A 20,301-nucleotide genomic window follows, 5' to 3' on the forward strand; every position below is an offset into this window, starting at 1 on the left:
CAGTCGGGATTGGTTGACGTGGCTGAAGCTGGAAGAGCAGCAAGATATTTGCTTCCTGAAGAACAAAACATCACAAACCAGGGTGCCTGACCCCCAAAGGGAGCGTGGGAAACCCAGAGAAGGAATCCAAGACATGGGGACCAGGGGGAGAAAAACTACAGCTACTTTGCAATTCTGCACGCTTTGCTAGAGGGACATCTATGTGACAGCCAGTGGCAACCTAACTATGGAAGACAGGGAGATGAGTAGATGCTGGTTGAATGTGCAGGAGGACGTGGTGTTGAGCAGTGGCAGATTTATGGGCTGTGGAGCCTTGCCTGCACCAATTTTGAGGTGCTCTATTCATTAACCATGGGACACGGGTGGCACTGTGGTCTAAACCACAGAGCCTAGGACTTGCCAATTAGAAGGTCGGTGGTTTGAATCCCCGTGACGGGGTGAGCTCCCGTTGCTCAATCCCTGCTGCTGCCAACCTAGCAGCTCAAAAGCACAAAGTGCAAGTAGATAAATAGGTACCGCTCCAGCGGGAAGGTAAACGGCGTTTCCGTGCGCTGCTCTGGTTCGCCAGAAGCGGCTTAGTCATGCTGGCCACATGACCCAGAAGCTGTACGCCGGCTCCCTTGGCCAATAAAGCGAGATGAGCGCCGCAACCCCAGAGTCGGCCACAACTGGACTTAATGGTCAGGGGTCCCTTTACATTTTAAGGCATGAAAATAAGCAGGAGATGTTATTGCATAACAAACCAGAAAAGGAAGTTGAGTGAAGTCTCGGGGGGGGGGGCTGGGGAACTGTATTTCTTTTTCTGTTTGAGACAATGCTTTTGTGATGAACACAAAACTGCAAAACTTAATGAAAATTATTTAAAAAAAGAAAAAGAAAATAAAGACATTTGCACCCAATGTATTAATGCCGCAGGGGACTTTTTTATGTGTTCTTATGACCAACAAGGGACGCAGGTGGCGCTGTGGGTTAAAGCCTCAGCGCCTAGGACTTGCCGATCGAAAGGTCGGCGGTTCGAATCCCTGCGGCGGGGTGCGCTCCCGCTGCTCGGTCCCAGCGCCTGCCAACCTAGCAGTTCAAAAGCACCTCCGGGTGCAAGTAGATAAATAGGGACCGCTTACCAGCGGGAAGGTAAACAGCGTTTCCGTGTGCGGCTCTGGCTCGCCAGAGCAGCGATGTCACGCTGGCCACGTGACCCGGAAGTGTCTCCAGACAGCGCTGGCCCCTGGCCTCTTAAGTGAGATGGGCGCACAACCCCAGAGTCTGTCAAGACTGGCCCGTACGGGCAGGGGTACCTTTACCTTTTACCTTTATGACCAACAAGTGGTGGAAGGAGCGAGCCGCATTCCGCTGAGTGAGCCTGTCCCTGGCTATAGTACTGGCTTTAGCCCTCTCACTGGTCAGAGCTGAAGGAGCTAATGGGCAGAGGGATTAGGGGAGGGAGGCTGGGGAAGATGAAACAGGTTTGAAAAGGCAACAAACCAGCTTAGGTAAGATCACTTTTCAAAACTATTGGGATTTTTTTTATAGAGTAAATGAAGGGATTTCCCTCTGCTGAAATTCATCATTTACAACTTTAAAAAGGGACACGGGTAATTTTCACCTGCGATCTCTGCTGTGGTTGATTTCAAATACTGCACACATATATCTTAATCAGGTATTTGTCCCTAAAAAGCGTTAGCAGAGGCACTAAATTTTAAACTGAAAGGAAACCAAAGGAAAATAGAAGATCAATGAAGACTTAATCCTAATAAAACAGGGACAGTAAATTGTGGGCAGATGGTGGACCTTGAGAAAGTCTCCACCTAGGAGCTTCCGGGTCAGCGCCTCCGGCAATGGCGGAGCTCCTCTGAATGGGAGGAACTAGCTCCGTGAAAAGTAGGGTCTGAACCGCCACAGCAAAGGCGGAGACCCATGGAAATCACAGGCGGAAGAAGCCTGTGAACTTGGGATTCGGCTGGCACCCTTTGCGCCTCCTCTACTCATGGGGAAACCCTGTTTTGGGGATCCGGAGCGACGTGGGGTGAGCGGCGCGGTGCTTTGAATCGACTGCTTCTTTCACGGAGTGAAGCCGCATTGCTGCTGCTGGAGAGCGCTGACGTTTTCCTGTGGACAATTGGACTTTAAACAACAACCTGTGAGTAGTACGGAAAATTGGATCTTTAAATACTTTTATTTGACATTGAACGGGGAAGGTTCAAAACAGGAAGTCCGCCTTCCCCTTTTGTAAATAGACTGAAGCAAAGAGCTTACAAGTTAAGGTCTTGGAAAGCCTTATGTAAAGGACTAAACTTCCATCGATTGAAATTATTAGACCCCCTTGGAAGCAGGAGAAGGGGGGGGGATTTTGGACCGTGTATCCTGCAGGAGAGAGTGATTAGAATTAAATTGCCACTGCTCTGAACCTGGGAACGGACTGGAAGTGACTGACGTTTTGGGAGAGTTCATTGACAGCGAAGAGAACGGATGTTGACAGTCGGTTGAATAAGAGAAATATATTGTTTCCATTGTCCGCTTCTGCGTTTAAAAGAGGGGGAAAGTAACTGAAAATTGAAACCAACTTTACTTTTTGAACATTCTTTGAAAGGATTGATACAAGTGGAGACTGTTTCCCTCTAGAGGGAGCTTTTGAAACTGTTACAAGAGTGGAGCTGGGAAATCTCCAGCTGCTTGATAAGAAGTGTGGGAACTAGAGCTTGACCTTGGACATTTGAGAATGTCGACAGGAGAAGCCTTAGTAACTGCATTTTGCAAGATAAACTATTTGTTGGAAAAGCTTCATAAAAAAATGGATGCTATGATTACTAAAACTGACATTTTGGGACCAAAAGTGAGCACCAATACAGAATTTATTCAGGATTTGACACAGGAATCTATTTTAGCAGGACAAATTGTTGAAAAGGAGAAGGAGAAAGTTGCTGTTGTCGAACGTAAAGCAATACAAGGGGGAGCCTTAGTCTTACAGAGGCAAATCGAAGACTATAAGTTGAGGCCCTTTATGATTGAAACTAGAAAAAGTCAGACTTTGAAGATCGGAGCCTGGCCTGGACTGGAAAAGGAAAGTTGGAAAGATCCCTCTATGCAGGGATTAACTGACTTTTGGAATATGGACTTGGGTCAGGAGGAGCTTGGAGCTTGGGGGGCCTTTGGAGTTGGAGGAATTTTGAAATATGCCCTGAAATACTTTATGGATCCTAGCTTTAATTGTGGAAATTTGGCTGACCTGTCGAGAGGGAGTGGAGGTGTCGTTGGATTGGAGTTTCCTCGAGATCTGCTCTTTAGCATCAAAGAATATGAAGAAGAATTGCAGAAGGGACGTGGAAAAGAGTTAAGAGCCTCGGACATAAGATCTCCAGGTTGATGGACTGTATGGAGTGGACGGAAGTGTCTGGCAGAGCCTGAGACCGGGGAGAGGAGATGGTGGAAGAAGATTGGAAGATTTAAAATTTATATATAGAAATATTGTAAAATTAATGAGTGACAGGAAAATGTTGGAATGAATTTTTTATGGCCTTAGTAGAAATGCTATAAGGAGTTAAGCTTACATAAGTATACTAATTTTAATGGAAATAAGATTAAAAATATGTTAAGACATTTATATGATAGAAAATGGAGAAAGATGGAAAGGAATTTCTAAAATAATTAATGGAAGTGGAATACAAAGAGGGAGGTGAGAGGAGGTCGATGATATAAGGGAATGAAAGTTAGAATATGGAAAAGGTATGATGTATTTAAATTGTTTTTGTTTTATTTTGCTTATGTGTTGAGGTTGTGTTTTGTATGGTTTATATATTGTATTGTATTGTTTTATTTTTTCTTGTTCTTGTTCTCTTTTCCCCCCTTTTTCTTTTCTCTTTTGTCTCTTTTTCCTTTTTTAAAAAAGTAATAAATATTATTATTTTTTAAAAAAAGAGAAAGTCTCCACCTAGGACTAGGGCTAGGGACAAAGGTGAGAGCTGTTTCCTAGTTCTGCTGGATCTCTCAGCGGCCTTTGACACCATCGACCATAACATCCTTCTGGACTGTCTAGAGGGGCTGGGAGCTGGGGGCACTGTGCTGATCCCGGGGGGAAGGTTACCATAGGCGTAGTCAAAGTCTGGTCCTGGGTCACCAGCCTGGAATCAGTCCACGAGGAGCGGGGCGAGGTCCGAAACAGGAAGCCGGGCGGGGACAGGAGCACTGGAGAGTCAAGTCTGGGTCTGGGCAGGAACAGGAACTCAACAATGACGTTGCTCCCACAACCTGGGACCGGGCCGACTGGCCTTTATCTGTTCTGAGGCCAGGGGCAGCCCCGGCCCCCAGGAGACCCGCCTCTCTTGGCCTTAAGGCGAGCACTCCTCCTGGGAGCAACCAGTTCCCTTCACCTCTCTGCCCTGAGTCTCTGCAGTTCAGGAGACGTTAAAGGGTTACTGAGCCCAGGGGGAGACTCACCTGCAGGCACTGAGTCCTCAACCACCTCTGGAGCCAGAGTGGGATCACCTCGTGCCTGCTCCTGAGGCTCTGACACAGGTGCAGGCGCTTCAGCATCAAGGCCCTGCCCCAATTCAGCTGGCCCTGGAGGCGGGGACTCCTGTGCAGGCTGGGATTCCTCTGGTTCAGCCTCTGAATCGGAATCCCAGGCCATCACGGGCACTGTCATACAGTGGTTTCGCTCCTTTCTCCTGGGCCGTGTCCAGAAAGTGGTGTTGGGGGATAAGTGTTCAGACCCCTGGGTTCTCACTTGTGGGGTGCCTCAGGGTTTCGTCCTCTCCCCCATGCTTTTTAATATCTATATGAAGCTGCTGGGAGAGATCATCAGGGGGTTTGGGCTGGGTGTTCATCAGTATGTGGATGATACCGAGCTCTACTTCTTCTTTAAATCAGAACCAGTAAAGGCGGTGAAGGTCCTGTGTTGGAGGCTGGAGGCTGTTGGAGGATGGATGGCGGCTAACAGATTGAGGTTGAATCCTGACAAGACAGAAGTACTGATTTTGGGGGACAGGGGGCGGGCGGGTGTGGGGGATTCCCTGGTCCTGAATGGGGTAACTGTGCCCCTGAAGGACCAGGTGCGCAGCTTGGGAGTCATTTTGGACTCACATCTGTCCATGGAGGCGCAGGTCAATTCTGTATCCAGGGCAGCTGTCTACCAACTCCACCTGGTACGTAGGCTGAGACCCTACCTGCCTGCGGACTGTCTCGCCAGAGTGGTGCATGCTCTGGTTATCTCCCGCTTGGACTACTGCAATGTGCTCTACGTGGGGCTACCTTTGAAGGTGACCCGGAAACTGCAATTAATCCAGAATGCGGCAGCTAGGCTGGTGACTGGGAGTGGCCGCCGGGACCACATAACACCGGTTCTGAGAGACCTGCATTGGCTCCCAGTACGTTTCCAAGCACAATTCAAAGTGTTGGTGCTGACCTTTAAAGCCCTAAATGGCCTCGGACCTGTATACCTGAAGGAGCGTTTCCACCCCCATTGTTCAGCCCGGACACTGAGATCCGGCACCAAGGGCCTTCTGGTGGTTCCCTCATTGCGAGAAGTAAGGTTACAGGGAACCAGGCAGAGGGCCTTCTCGGTAGTGGCGCCTGCCCTGTGGAATGCCCTCCCAGCAGATGTCAAGGCAATAAACAACTATTTTACTTTTAAAAGACAACTGAAGGCAGCCCTCTTTAGGGAAGTTTTTAATGTCGGATGCTGTATTTTTAATATTCAGTTGGAAGCCGCCCAGAGTGGCTGGGGAAACCCAGACAGATGGGTGGGGAATGAATGAATGAATGAATAAATAAATAAATAAATAAATAAATAAATAAATATTAAAGAGTTTAGCTAAGCAAAATTTAAACTGAATACTCAGAAAAATACCAAGATGGAGATGTTAAAGAGAATCAAGAAAATTAACCGGAAAAGCGAAGAGTAAATGAAGGTGAATGAAGGGATGTGAAGCGGGAGGAATCAAGTTTTATTTACCTTTCAAACTAATTAGTCTTTGGATGAAAAGAAGGACCACATGGATATGAAGCCTGCTTAAAGCAGAGAGAAAATGAGTAGGGGAAATAGAAGGCATTTCTTTTAAAAGGCAACTAGAGAAGTCAAGGGATGCGGGTGGCGCTGTGGGTAAAACCTCAGCGCCTAGGACTTGCCGATCTCATGGTTGGCGGTTCGAATCCCCACGGCGGGGTGTGCTCCCATCGTTCGGTCCCAGCGCCTGCCAACCTAGCAGTTTGAAAGCACCCCCGGGTGCAAGTAGATAAATAGGGACCGCTTACCAGCGGGAAGGTAAACGGCATTCCGTGTGCTGTGCTGGCTCGCCAGATGCAGCTTGTCACGCTGGCCACGTGACCCGGAAGTGTCTCCGGACAGCGCTGGCTCCCGGCCTATAGAGTGAGATGAGCGCACAACCCTAGAGTCTGACAAGACTGGCCCGTACGGGCAGGGGTACCTTTACCTTTACCTTTAGAGAAGTCATTTCATGAAGAGAAAGTTGGGGGTTTTGTTGCTGAAGCTAGAAATGTGCATGTGGGGGGGGGAGCAAAGAAGACATGGAGAGGACAACACTGCTCCTTCTAATTTCATGTCGGCTCAGGTTGCCTTGGAAGGAGAGAAAGACAGGTAAGTTAAAAACTTGCTGAAAAGGCAAATAAAGCATTTTGAGGATGAACCTGCTGGTGGTGATTGGAGTGACTGTTCAGCGACATGGAAAGTCCAGGATCTCATGGGAAAGTGCTTTCTCTGAAGGAAGTTCCTGAGAGAGTGGAGCGGCTAGAGTGGTGGATTAGGAACTGGGAGATTTGAGTTCAAATTCTCACTAAGCCATGAAACTCTCTATCTCTCAACCTAACTTACCTCACAGGGTTGTTGTGAGGATCAAATGAGGAAGCAGACTAGAACATCAACTCCACTAAGCCTTTCCAGCAGAACTGGCAAGATTACGAAAAGATATGGGAAATGGAGCTCAAAAGGTTAACTATGGAAGAGGCCAGGCAAAATGATCCCTGATGCATAACATGGCTCTCTGGTGATAATAAACAAGGTTTTGGGATTTTATTTTATTTTTGCTAAGCATCTTCTTGGAACAGCTATTTAGCACGTAGCTCAGACAACACAAAGCATTGACTTTATATAAACAAAAAGATATACAAACTTCTCACTTTGAAGTGACCATCACAGTGAAAGGAAGTTACTATCAAGTACTCTTGTATTTTCAGAGGCAATGATGCTTCCCTGATTCATCACCGGCTAGATCATGTGGGTGCTTCCTATCCTAGCATCCCAGGTATGTATGCATGTATCTATGTGTTTTAGGGACACAGGTGGCGCTGTGGGTAAAACCTCAGCGCCTAGGACTTGCCGATCGTATGGTCGGCGGTTCGAATCCCCGCGGCGGGGTGAGCTCCCATTGTTCGGTCCCAGCTCCTGCCCACCTAGCAGTTCGAAAGCACTCTTAAGTGCAAGTAGATAAATAGGGACCGCTTTATAGCAGGAAGGTAAACGGCGTTTCCGTGTGCTGCGCTGGTGCTGGCTCGCCAGCTGCAGCTTCGTCACGCTGGCCATGTGACCCGGAAGTGTCTTCAGATGGCACCGGCTCATGGCCTCTTAAGCGAGATGAGCACGCAACCCCAGAGTCGGACACGACTGGCCCGTACGGGCAGGGGTACCTTTACCTTTACCTTTACCTTATGTATGTATTTAATTTCTATACCGCTTTATATTTTTAAGAAAAATCTCAATGTGGTTTACAGAATATTAAAACATCAGTAAAACAATCTGAAGAAAGTCAAATATAGAGTATATTCTGTCAGATTTTAAAAATGAGATGCTGACACAAATGCAAAAGCAGAATGAAAAAGTTGTAGTGGAATTGGGGAAGAACACAAAAATGGTCACAGAAATGTCTAGCAAATTAAAAGCTTTGGACATTTCTGTGAAAAACTTGGACAAAATTGAAAAAAGAAAACGAAGAAATTAGAGGGGAACAAGAGATAGTAAGGGGGGATATGAGAGGTTTAGCTGGCAGACAGGATCAATTTGAGGATTGTCTCGCAGTCTTAGAGGTGAGACAAAAATCTAATGTTCTGAGAATAAGAGGCCTTCTAGAGGCGGAGGGGGAACAAGTTCTTAAAATATACATAGCCAAGACAATTGTGGATTGGTTGGGAGATGAACTGGAGTATGTTGAAGAATCTATTGGCAGTTGCTACAGGGTCCAGTCTAAATCAGCTAAGGCTAAGAAACAGCCTGGAGAATGTTTGGTAACTTTTTAATTCTAAGAAATTGAAGGAAACTATAATTGAAGGAATTGAAGGAAGTGCAGGCAGAGGGAGAAGGCAGTCAAGAAGTGAGGGGGACTAGATGAGTACAATCAGGAGTCCTGTCCCCAACCCTCAGGTACGTCGACTGGAAACAGCCCTGATGGCAGACAGACAACCATTTGCCAGCCGACCAATGGAGTTCAAATTACAGCAGCAGCTCAGAGAGGAGGAACGAAAATGGAAGCTCCATGTCTGGGAATGAGGAAGGGGAGGGGCTGACCCCCTTAGCCCCCACTCTCGTCAAATAGGCGGCCTTCAGGACAGATCACGTCACAAGAGGAGGCTGGGCTGCTTTTGGTTTCGCCGGAAGAAGTCTCCTCAGTAGGAACATCTTTACTGATGGACAGACGGCAGCGTTCACCGCTCCATGAACCCTGTTGTTGTTTTTTGCAATATATCTTCTTTCTAATTAACCATGCTCATTTGTTTCCACAACTCCCTGACAAATAAAATTGAACATATAATTCTCGAACAAAATTTAGATGTAATTAGTCTTCAAGAAACACATATAGTGAGCAAACATAATGGGCAGGTTCCAATCTGCCTTCATTACATATCTCTAGGTGCCAGGCAAAATCATTCCTCTTTCTTCCAGACCTTTGGCTCATTAAATAATCTATGACCTTTTAAGCTGGGGAGGTTAGTGCTACTCTGGTACGCATTTTTGTGTTTTTATATTGTAAACTGCACTGTGATCTTTGAATGAAGGGAAGAAGAAGAAGAAGAAGAAGAAGAAGAAGAAGAAGAAGAAGAAGAAGAAGAAGAAGAATGCTCTGGTGTGGATTCACTCTCAGTTTAGACAATTAGACAATGGTTGTCAGGGTTGGGAAGTGTGTGAGCAGACACTGCAATGAGCAGAAGACTTGCAATGAATAGTGTTGCCCTCATGCCAAACACCAATGGAGGAAGTGGGAAGATTATTTTCAATTATTCCTCCTTCCCCTGTAGCCCCTTTGTAGCCAAAGGCACTCCCCCACATGGTGGTCCCTGCGGGGGTCACCCTATTGGATGTAAGTCTTCAGAACCTCCACCTGGATTGACCTACACATCACTTCCGGCGGGTGGGTTGGAAGTATTTTGATTGCCCCATGACCAAGCCAAACCTCTTTCATCTGTATTCAATGAAGTTGTGGCCTGTTTTGATCCAAACCAGTCTTAGTGGTCTTTTATTTATCTGGGTTGGGGACTGGGGAGCACGGCACCTGGACCTGCAAGTGAGTTATATCGTATCTATTTTCACCCCTGTGAATTATCAAAACTTCCTCAAATCATGTAAATTAACAAATTCCCCTTGGCCGTTGACACTGGGGTCGAAAATATAGCCTGTGAGTTTTTCACTGTGGGGGAGAGAGAGAGAGAGAGAGAGAGAGAGAGAGAGAGAGAGAGAGGTGGTGCTGCTACAACAACAACAACAACAACAATGAAGTCCTGTGTATCCGTGTGAGTACATGAAAGCAAGAGACCAGCAGGATCACACTGAGTAGCCGTGGAGAAAGCCCAAGCCCTGGGTTCCTGGGAGAGAAGCCATGACAAGTCACAGGCTTAGTGATGTGGCAGCTTCTTCTCATTTTCAGGGCTACAGAAAGAGAAAGTATTAACAAGACCCAGTGGCGGGGAAGGTGTTGATCCTTTCTCCAAGCAGGTGGAGTCAGGTTCCCCCTCTTTCCTGTGCCCCTGGGAGATACTGCTATATCGCTCCCACAAACGAAAAGTCCTTGAGGTAGGCATTAGCCGTGCCAAAGCTTCACGCACACTTGTATAAATCGGAAGGAGCGTTACTGAAGTCAGTGCGGAATGTTAACTCTAATCTTGCTGATAAACCTGAGTGAAACCAGTTTGGAGATTGACTCTTTCAGTCAGTTTTGCAAGAGCAGCCAAAACGGTTTCAACAAGGTTACTTACATAGCAGAATAGTGCTCCTCCTAATGTACCCTGTAGTATTATAATACCAATTTTTACTTCATGTGCTTGACACCACACCTTTTAGCTGGGTCCAGGCAATTCTAACTCTGGCTGACATGCTTTCAGAGCACACCGTCAACCTTTTCCTTGCTTTAAAGGTGCGGTCAGCATGTGCAGTCACGCTGGTGTTCAAGAGCCAATATATCGCTCCCCTGAAACTGCAGCAAAACTCCAGTTTGAAATGTGGCAATTGTTAGATCTAAGTTCTTTGGGAATCACTGTGAGCTTAGGCCTAATGTGAAATAGGGTGAAAGGCCAATCCTAAAAGTACTCCACAAAATGGTAAAATCAACTGAGACTTAATGTTATTTATTTATTTAAAAAGCAGTGTGTGTCAGCCCTGCAGGGACAGGGAGAAATTCAGTTCAGTTGGCTTAATTCCTACTTACCCGAACAATGTTCAAACCATGAGAGTCACACTGAATTTTTTGATGCACTTGTCTGTCCCACCCTAAATGTGTACAATGATGCATATTTCAAGGGAAAGTATGCATAAAGAGAACTATACAAGCAGAAAAATTCATTGTGTTTTGGAAAATCGCTTGCAAAAACGTGTCTGTCAGTAGAAAAATGCTGATGGTTATTTGTGAGGACTTCAAAATATTTTTGACTGAGGTAACCAAGTGCCATACAATCATAGAACTGTAGAGTCAGAAGGGATCCAAGGGTCGTCTAGTCTAACCCCCTGCAATGCAAGAATCTCAGCTAAAGCATCCATGACAGATGGCCATCCAGTGTCTACCACCTCTCATGGGAGTCCGTTCCACTATCAAACAGCTCTTACTGTCAGAAAGTTCTTCCTGATGTTTAGTTCGAATCTCCTTTCTTGTAACTTGAAGCCATTGGTTCGAGTCCTACCCTCCAGAGCAGGAGAAAATATGCTTGTTCCCTCTTCCAAGTGACTGCTCTTGAGATATTTGAAGATGGCTATCCTATCTCCTCTCAGTCTCCTCTTTTCTTAGCTAAACAGATACAGCTCCCTCAACCATTCCTCATATGGCTTGGTTTCCAGACCCTTTATAATTTGGGTCACCTTCCTCTACGCACGTTTGAGCTTTATGACCTTGGACATGATATTAATGGATCAAATTGCACACTCAAAATTTGTTCAGCTGCGTGAAATTAATTTTGCCAGCTGAACCCCAAAAGTGAAAGATCTAAGCATGCCTAATAACCAGATAAGCTTTAGGAGGTGAAGCAGGCTTCTGTAGGCAAGACAGCTTCTGTTGCCAGGATACATTCACTAAATGCGTTAAATCTGAAAAGTGATGATCTTGGGTTTCATTTGAAAGACACTCCACTAGTTCTCATGGAGACCCTGTTAAAAACGGGTGAGTAGAATCTGAGGAAATCCGAGAAGCCATAGGAAACATTCGGGAATAACAGTTGTGGGACAGCTCTCTTCTCTCAGTCAATGCCCTGCATATGCTTTCTGTGGTTAATGGTTATTGCTTATATAGCACCATCTGCTTTACAGCATGCAATGCACAATATAGACAATTCTTTGCCACACTGAGCTTCCAGTCTCAACAACTGCTCACATACACCCACTACAAATGCCTCTCTCTCCCTTCTTGCATTCTGGCACCTCCATTCCCCATTTTGGGGCTGGGTTTAGTTTTTTTTTTTTTTTTTTAAAAAAACACCTTAAAATTTGAACCCCCCCCCCCCAAAAAAAGTACACAAAATATTTTTGGTTTCCAGAGTTTATTCTCAACTCGGAACAGGGTTTCCTTGGCAAACAACTAATTTCTCTTTGGTGGTAACTTCCTTCTGAAGTGAATGTCTTGTTCAAGTATTCGGCTGCAGGCATACACCTCTATGACAGCAAATCCGAAGGAAAATTTCTTCCCATTTGTAGGCAGCTGGTTACCATATTCCACTGAAAACAATCCTTCAAGCAACATGAATGGTGTAGTTTGCCTGAAAACCTTATATGCCTGTCTTTCTTTCTTTCTTTATTTCTGCAATAAAAATATTCTCCATGTAGTTTAATGTCTGTGGCCTGTAAAATAATCTTTCCGAAACTTCTTTGAAAGCAGAACCTGGTGATCCAAAACATGCTTTTATTGAGAGGATGGAATTCCTTCAACAATCCACAGAATGCTCAGCCTTCAGGCAAATATGCTGTGGGTGAGTGTTTCGTTTCACATTTCTGACAAAAAGAGACAGCACTTTCTACCAATAATCTGAACCAGAGAGGCGGGAGAGACGCTTGCGTTTCCAAAGTGCTCCTGATTTGGGAATGGGGTGGAGGGTTGATTTTCCTTTCCCCTGTATCGTAGGATTCTCACTAAGATTGAAAGTGGCTTGGGGACTCAAGTATTGACTGTGGCTGTTCCAGGGTGTGAGGTGCAGGTGGAAGTGAGGGAAACAGAGAATTGGAAAAGAGTTGCATTCCCAATGGACTTCTGCGTAGGATTTCATGCAGGTTGGCATTGAATGCTGTTGACCTTCTGCCTTTTGCTGTTCTCCAGATGAAATTAGCTGTGAGGACTGCACCAGGCATTTTGGTTGACATATTTCCACTTCTTCTTTTTACAGGGGTTGCTAACCGGGCAAATATTTGTGTTGCAGCACGAGGCTAATGATTATAATGCAGGGCTGTTGAGAGATATGGGGAGGGGAGACGGGGGCATTTCTTTTTTTATATAAATGCAACAACAGCAACAGCAACAACAGTAATGTGAGGTATCAATTCTCATGAATCCTGGAAGCAATGGACGAAGCCTTCCGAGCCTGGCAATTGGGAAAGAGCTGGTTGGGGATGATGTCTTTAGGATCTGGATGCAAATGTTAATGGAATTTTGTTGTTGTTGTTTAGTTGTTTAGTCATGTCCAACTCTTCATGACCGCATGGACCAGAGCACGCCAGGCACTCCTGTCTTCCATTGCCTCCCGCAGTTTGCTCAAACTCATGCTGGTAGCTTCAAGAACACTATCTAACCATCTCGTCCTCTGTCGTCCCCATCTCCTTGTGCCCTCCATCTTTCCCAACATCAGGGTCTTTTCCAGGGAGTCTTCTCTTCTCATGAGGTGACCAAAGTATTGGAGCCTCAGCTTCAGGATCTGTCCTTCCAGTGAGCACTCAGGGCTGATTTCCTTCAGAATGGAGAGGCTTGATCTTCTTGCAGTCCATGGGACTCTCAAGAGTCTCCTCCAGCACCCAGTAATCATGGACTCTGTGAAAGGATCCTTGCATTCCCATTCAGAACTGCATGGCAGCGAGTACACCATCCAGTTGCATTTGAGTAACAATGGATGGCAAGGCACAATGTTGAAATGTCCTTCCCCCATCTCATGCCCGCCTTTCTTCCATCACTATTTGCTTGGGGAAGGGTTTCTTTCCCCCGTTAGGTCAGGAACTCATCTTTTCAGTGTAACTTCTCATAAGAAGTTTCTCCTGTTCCAGAATCCGGTCCAAAACACACCAGTTTTACAGGATTTTCTCTGTTTGTATGAGTTCATCTAGTTCTGCAGAAAGGCTCATCATTAAAGAAGGCCCGGAACAACAGATATTTCACTAATTGTCTTTAATGCTTGACCCCTTTAAACCTTTTCTGACAGAATGAAATATTTCAGCTTAATTGGCTTCCCTTTCTGTGTATGTTTGTGAAACATGATGCATAACTGGTGCCAGATCGCAATTTGAGAACTGCCCCCACCATATTTATTAGATGTGTTTCTCTCCCCCCTTCCCCTCCCTGCTTCTCTGTTTGCCACACTTTGTAGTTCTCTGCATTTATTAGCAGCCTGGCATTCATCTGTCAAAACTTTGCTTGACATGGATGTAATAGAAAGGGGAAAGCTTCACCAGTTGGATTTCTGCCTGTCAAGGCACAAGCGCAGAGCTGGTTTTAAAAAAACACTTCTCTCCCCAGCAGGGGCGCCGACTTATAAAAAATATTGGGGGCGGGGCGGGGCCCATACCGACTTATAAAAAATATTGGGGGGGCCCAAGACCTCCAAACCACTGCTGCTGGGGGAACGAAAGGGGCGAGCCCCGGGCTGCCCCGACCTTAAGTGAACCTGTGAGGGCCTGCCCTTTGCGGCAGCCGATTGGCTGCCGCCATGGGCGGTGAATATTAATGAGCTAGGGGGACGCCAGCCCCGCGAGATTGTTGATGGGTCGAGAGCCCGCAACCCCACCCCCTCTCTAGATCGGGAGTGACTTTGTTTTTCTTAAATTATTGGGGGGCGGAGCCCCATGGAGTCGGCGCCTATGCTCCCCAGTGTTTGATTTCATTCATCTGGCGTTTCCCTCCACTTGTGTTCAAGATGTCTCCCAGCTCAATTCATTGTTCTGAGGCCTGGTGTGTACCCAGTTTGGCACCTGAGACGAAACATTCCCTTTGCCGCCCCCCACAATGGGGGTGCAAACTCTGCAAGGTATCCTCTCTGAATTGCCCCCCACCCGAAATAAGGATTTTTCATTGGCTCTCCCCTTCAGGAGAAGCCAATGCAAAACCTCACCCCACTGCTGGGTGCGGGAAGATCTCCTCCCTCACCAGGCAGGAAAGCTAGGTGGCAGGATGCCTCCCCTCTCAGAGGGAGTGGAAGCATCCCAGAGAGCATTGTCATCAGTCCCTCTCTCGCCAGAGTGGTGCATGCTCTAGTTATCTCCCGCCTGGACTACTGCAATGCGCTCTACGTGGGGCTACCTTTGAAGGTGACCTGGAAACTACAACTAATCCAGAATGCGGCAGCTAGACTGGTGACTGGGGGCGGCCGCCGAGACCATATAACACCGGTCTTGAAAGACCTACATTGGCTCCCAGTATGTTTCCGAGCACAATTCAAAGTGTTGGTGCTGACCTTTAAAGCCCTAAACGGCCTCGGTCCAGTATACCTGAAGGAGCGTCTCCACCCCCATCGTTCTGCCCGGACGCTGAGGTCCAGCGCCGAGGGCCTTCTGGCGGTTCCCTCATTGCGAGAAGCAAAGCTACAGGGAACCAGGCAGAGGGCCTTCTCGGTAGTGGCGCCCGCCCTGTGGAACGCCCTTCCAGCAGATGTCAAAGCGATAAACAACAACCTGACATTCAGAAGACATCTTAAGGCAGCCCTGTTCAGGGAAGTTTTTAAAGTGTGACATTTTAATGTATCTGTGGAAGCCTCCCAGAGTGGCTGGGGGGACCCAGCCACATGGGCAGGGTACAAATAATAAATTATTATTATTTTTATTATTACTGGGGTGGGGGACATTGACTGAAGCATCTCCCCCACTCACCCTTGTGGGCAGGCTGGCTCTGTGTGCCTCAAGGAGCCAAGTGGGTTTCATGTAACAAGAGAAGGGACTCAGGGCCATGGGCAGGTTTGCGTATTCCCCAAATCAGCCAAGACTTCGACAACAGCACCGGCCATATCAGCCTGGAAAATTCCCTAGAGCTTTATGGAAGACAACGGGATCTATCAACCCCTGGGGGTGAACCATCCTAACAGGTCCCCTGCCTCTGCAAAGGGGGAAAGGGGCCATGCAGCTAAGCTGGAGCAACCAGCTCTGACCTCTTCATACACTGGGTTTCTCCGATGGACCAGGCAGGGGGAAGGGACAATAGGCTTTATTATCTATTTCCTCCCAAGATAACGGAAATTGTAGGAATAACAGAGACAACAGGAGGTTGGATGCAGGTGAGCTTTGCAGAAGCACTCTGGCAAGCATGCTCCAAGCAAGCTGCCGACTAGCTCTGCTGAGGCTCCTTTTATTAGCAGAAGCCAACAATTGGAAACAGTAGTGAAACCACCCTGAACATGACGTATTTCCATCTAAGCACATTTCCAGCATTAGCAAATACACGTGTCAGCAGGTGTTTCCCTCAGATGTTCCCCCGATACTTAATCACGTCTGCGCCCCCGGTCATGCTCCAGCCAAGCGATATGTCTAACAAACAAATGGTGAGGGGACAAAAGGTCAGGGGGGAAACCCTGTTTTTTAGCCAAGAAGGCAAAATGTCAGGGAAAGCAGGGAACACTCCTTGACACACTGTTGCATGTCTGGTGCGAGGTTTGCCTTCGCAAAGCGGAGCGTTACCTCCACAGGAAATAGCACAGCAAAGTTCTCCAGGAATGCTTACTCTATAGTATTAAGCCTGTCATGCATTAGTTGGACTTAAGCATGTTGGTTATACGAGGCTGGTTATCCCACACTTCCCAAACTGCTTGGCTTTGGATTTGAGAGCTGCTGGCTTTGATCTGTCTAGGAATCATCTCAACCGTGTGCTCACCAATTCTGCAAGTTTCTGTGATTAGTTCAAATGATGGACACTGATGCAGGAATTGGAAGGATCCATTTATTCCTCCCTTGTGTCTCTTTGAGTCATTTTCACATTAATCTGCTATTTTTATTTTTAAAACATCTCTATGGAGTTTACATTTAAATCCTTATTAATCATTGATTGGTTGGCATCTGCCTGTCATGGGAGACAATGGAGGAGTTCATCTTTGGGGAGGGGGTGAGGTCAAACTGCTGGAAAGTTGCAGTGCCTGCTGTGACTGTAGAGACTGATAGGGAAGAGACATGTTTCATTGCAGCTGGGACAGAGGAAGGTCCGGTTGTGCTGCTGCAGATGCACCAGGGCGTTTCTTCTCTCTGCGCTCTTCCAAGTGGTCATTCCTCGTCTGATCACTGCTGTAGATACATGACCTGACTGTCTTCAGGCATTGCAAATGTATGCATATTTAAATACACATTTCCCACACATTTTGGCATTACTATTTTTTGAGACAATAAGTATAGCACAAAATTGGGAGGATTTTGAAATTCCAAGGGAAATCACTTCCTGATCTGCACATTGCTCTGAAATATGCAGATCAGGAGATCAGTTCACACGGAAATTCACAGAAACCAAATTCACAGAAACCAAATTCACAGAAACCAAACCAGGCTGAATATCTGCCTTTACTCCCGCTGAGTTGTACAATCAGGGCTGATGATATTGGTCTGGTCTATGCTTGCAGCTACCAGTTTCCTGACATAAGAAAGACACACACACACAAATTGGAAATTACATGATGTCCTTGAGCAATACATGCAATATCCATTTGTGCACATGGTTCCAAATCCAGTAAGAGATGTATACTATCAAAGCCTCCAGTGTGCACATCATTCTACATGGATCAGGGTTTTATAAACCCCCGTGCAACTGGAAAACCCAGTAGGTCACCTTGGGCAAGTGTCTCCATCTCTTAATCTCACCTAGCCAGCCTATTAGGCGCATAAACTGACAATGGAATTGAAAAGCACCACGGTCACAAAATATGGATTTAGAAATATCCTTGGCTAAATGGATCACCATAATGACCGCATGGAAATGGATGACAAATGTCCAGTAAACAAGATTTGGTACGAAAAAAAATCCTGTTGTGGATGTTAAATATGCACCAGGATTTAAGCAGAAGCTTGTTATGAAGGTGAACAACTTCTGGCTCCGTGGGCAAAATTGCAGCTGACAATGGAATGGGCGAGAGGAGATTGAAATTAAACTTCGACCTATTGACAGAGTCACGTCCCTTAGTTTTGCTGCTGTAGGAATAATTTGCATTTTGAACACCTCTATGAAGCTGTCTGTTCTGATGGCAAAACATTTACACATAAAGTGAAGAGTCCTTTGGAATTTACTGTTTGCTAGAGTACAATCAATATGTACATTTAAGAGCTCACTGCCATCTTGGATGCAAAACTAGAATCCATATTGATGGTAAAGTAAAAAACAAACAAACACACCACTCATTAACCACTTAGCAGTGTGCTAATTATTACTTTTCACAGGTAGCAATTTATTTTTATTTATTATTTGCAAGCATACCTTTTGGTACTCTCTTAAAGGGGGAGATGATTATGAGGTTGAAAAACACTGCAACAGAATAAAATAATATGGGCCCCTGTTTTTAAAACATCTAACTGTATCCTCTAATCTGAATATCCTTGACTAATCCTCTCAAATCTACACTGAATTGGTTCTGTGGTATTGAACTGTTTGCAGCAACCTGATCATTCCTACACATGACACTCTCTCTCTCTCTCTCTCTCTCTCTCTCTCTCTCTCTCTCTCTATATATATATATATATATATTATTCAGGACTTTCTGTTACAAAATTATACATACATAAATCATAAAACATGACACGACTGACAAAAATAGGCCACTAAGGGGTAATATTATTCCATTTTAAATAATTTTAAATTATTTCAATTTAAATCCATAATTACATTATTTTTATAGATCCAGACGTTGAGAGAAAATGTCCAAATGGCTTTTTAAACTGACCTTGAAACGTCAATTTCCTTAACAGTTTCTAAAATAACCATACAAAGTAGCCAAAAAAAGGAGAGAGGTCTGTCTTAGGGGTGGGGTGGGGGTGTAACTGGCCAAATTTATACATTTTATTTCTAAGTGGTTTTAAATAAAAGTAGTATGAAGGACTGAGGAGTCTCCTCCAACTGCGTGGGTCAGATTCATAGGAATATAGTTGCGGACCATTTTATGATACATAAAACTGGAACTTAATTCAGAGTAAAGTTGGGAGGTGACTCGTGAGGGAATCAGAGCTACTTACCCGTCACCATTAATCCCGTTTCAACATTCTGATTCATTTTAAGATACCATAAAAACTGAGGTGAGTCCATTTGAGTCCAACCTAAAAATCATTTCATGGTGTGTGAAAGTAAAGTTATAGGCCATAATCTTAAGGGGTACGAACTCCATATGTGCGGAATAGGGATTTGGGGAGAAATTTTATTCGTTTTTCATATAAAGGCAAACCTACCTAAGTATTACTTTCTGAAATGGTACACTAATCAAAACACAGCTGTCCCTTGAAACCTATGCTCCCCTGAATTATGCAGTGCAGTTTACCAGGCAAATAATGGATACCCAAATGTACGTATTATTGAAAACAGCATTAGAAAAAAGCTTTATAGTAGGGGAAATTACTCTGCAAAAATGTGTGTGTTGGGAAAAATTGCACACAAATATGTATATTTTAGGGAAAATCTGCAGTAAAATGCTGATGAATTTTCATAAGGATTTTTTTATATATATAATTACAAACTGATGTGGAAATGTAAAGAATTGAGGACTGGAAAACTGAGAAACTGGGACAAACCAAAATTAAACCATTTGCCCATCCCTGGTGTGAAGTTCAGCTTCTGAGGCCTCCCTCTCTGAAATGCATCACCTAACATTGCCTGGAAAGCAGTTCCTAAAACATGGGAGAAACTTCAGAAGCTGGTGTATAGTGTAAAGAGTTACAAGAAGGAGGAACATCCCTGTATGTATCTGAGGACCTCGCAGGATTACAACTCTGGTAACGGACATTTGTAGCATCCAGTTCCCTGTGTTTGCTGAGTGTTCACAAGTCCGATTAGGAATCCAAATCCCGTTAAGGTTTGTGCACTGCAGACATGATACTACCAATATCAAAATATAGGATGGGGGACACCTGGCTTACTAGCAGGACATGTGAAAAGGACCTATGGGTCTTGGGGGACCACAAGCTTAACATGAGTCAACAGTGTGTTGCAGCAGAAAAAAGGCTAATGCTAGTCTAGGCTGCATCAATGGAAGTATAGTGTCCAGGTTAAGGGAAGTAATAGTCCCACTCTGTTCTGCCTTGGTCAGACCACACCTGGAATACTGTGTCCAATTCTGGGCACCACAATTGAAGAAGGATGTTGAAGGCATCTCCTTCTACTGGCCAACAATAGAAAGTGTTCTTTCATACTGCATCATGGTGTGGTACGCTGGTTTGACATCAACTGATAGGAAGTGCCTACAGAGGGTGGTGAATACAGCACAAGATATTATGGGCTGTCCCGTGAATCCACTGGATGAAATAGCAGAAGAGCGTTGCCTCAGGAGAGTGAGGAAAATTCTCAGGGATGATTCACACCCTGGCCGGCACTTTCTTGATCTCCTGCCCTCAGGCAGAAGATATAGAAGCATGATTAGTCGCACCAACAGGGTAAAGAACAGCTTCTATCTGTAGGCTGTTATGCTGAATGAAAAGATAACAACAGGGCAACTGACTTTTGGGTTTGCATCAGTAAACGA

The 20,301-nt window shown here is 45.4% G+C and overlaps 1 long non-coding RNA gene across 1 annotated transcript; it reads left to right on the forward strand.

The window, feature by feature from the left end:
* Positions 1–1,376: 1,376 nt before the first annotated feature.
* On the forward strand, positions 1,377–7,187 carry LOC307215820. Its single transcript, XR_013838642.1, has 3 exons — positions 1,377–1,819; positions 5,807–6,082; positions 6,456–7,187. It is a non-coding gene; the product is annotated as an uncharacterized lncRNA (long non-coding RNA).
* Positions 7,188–20,301: the final 13,114 nt, after the last annotated feature.

Source organism: Podarcis cretensis (assembly GCF_951804945.1).
Source record: "Podarcis cretensis genome assembly, chromosome: 5".
Classification (NCBI taxonomy): Eukaryota; Metazoa; Chordata; class Lepidosauria; order Squamata; family Lacertidae; genus Podarcis; species Podarcis cretensis.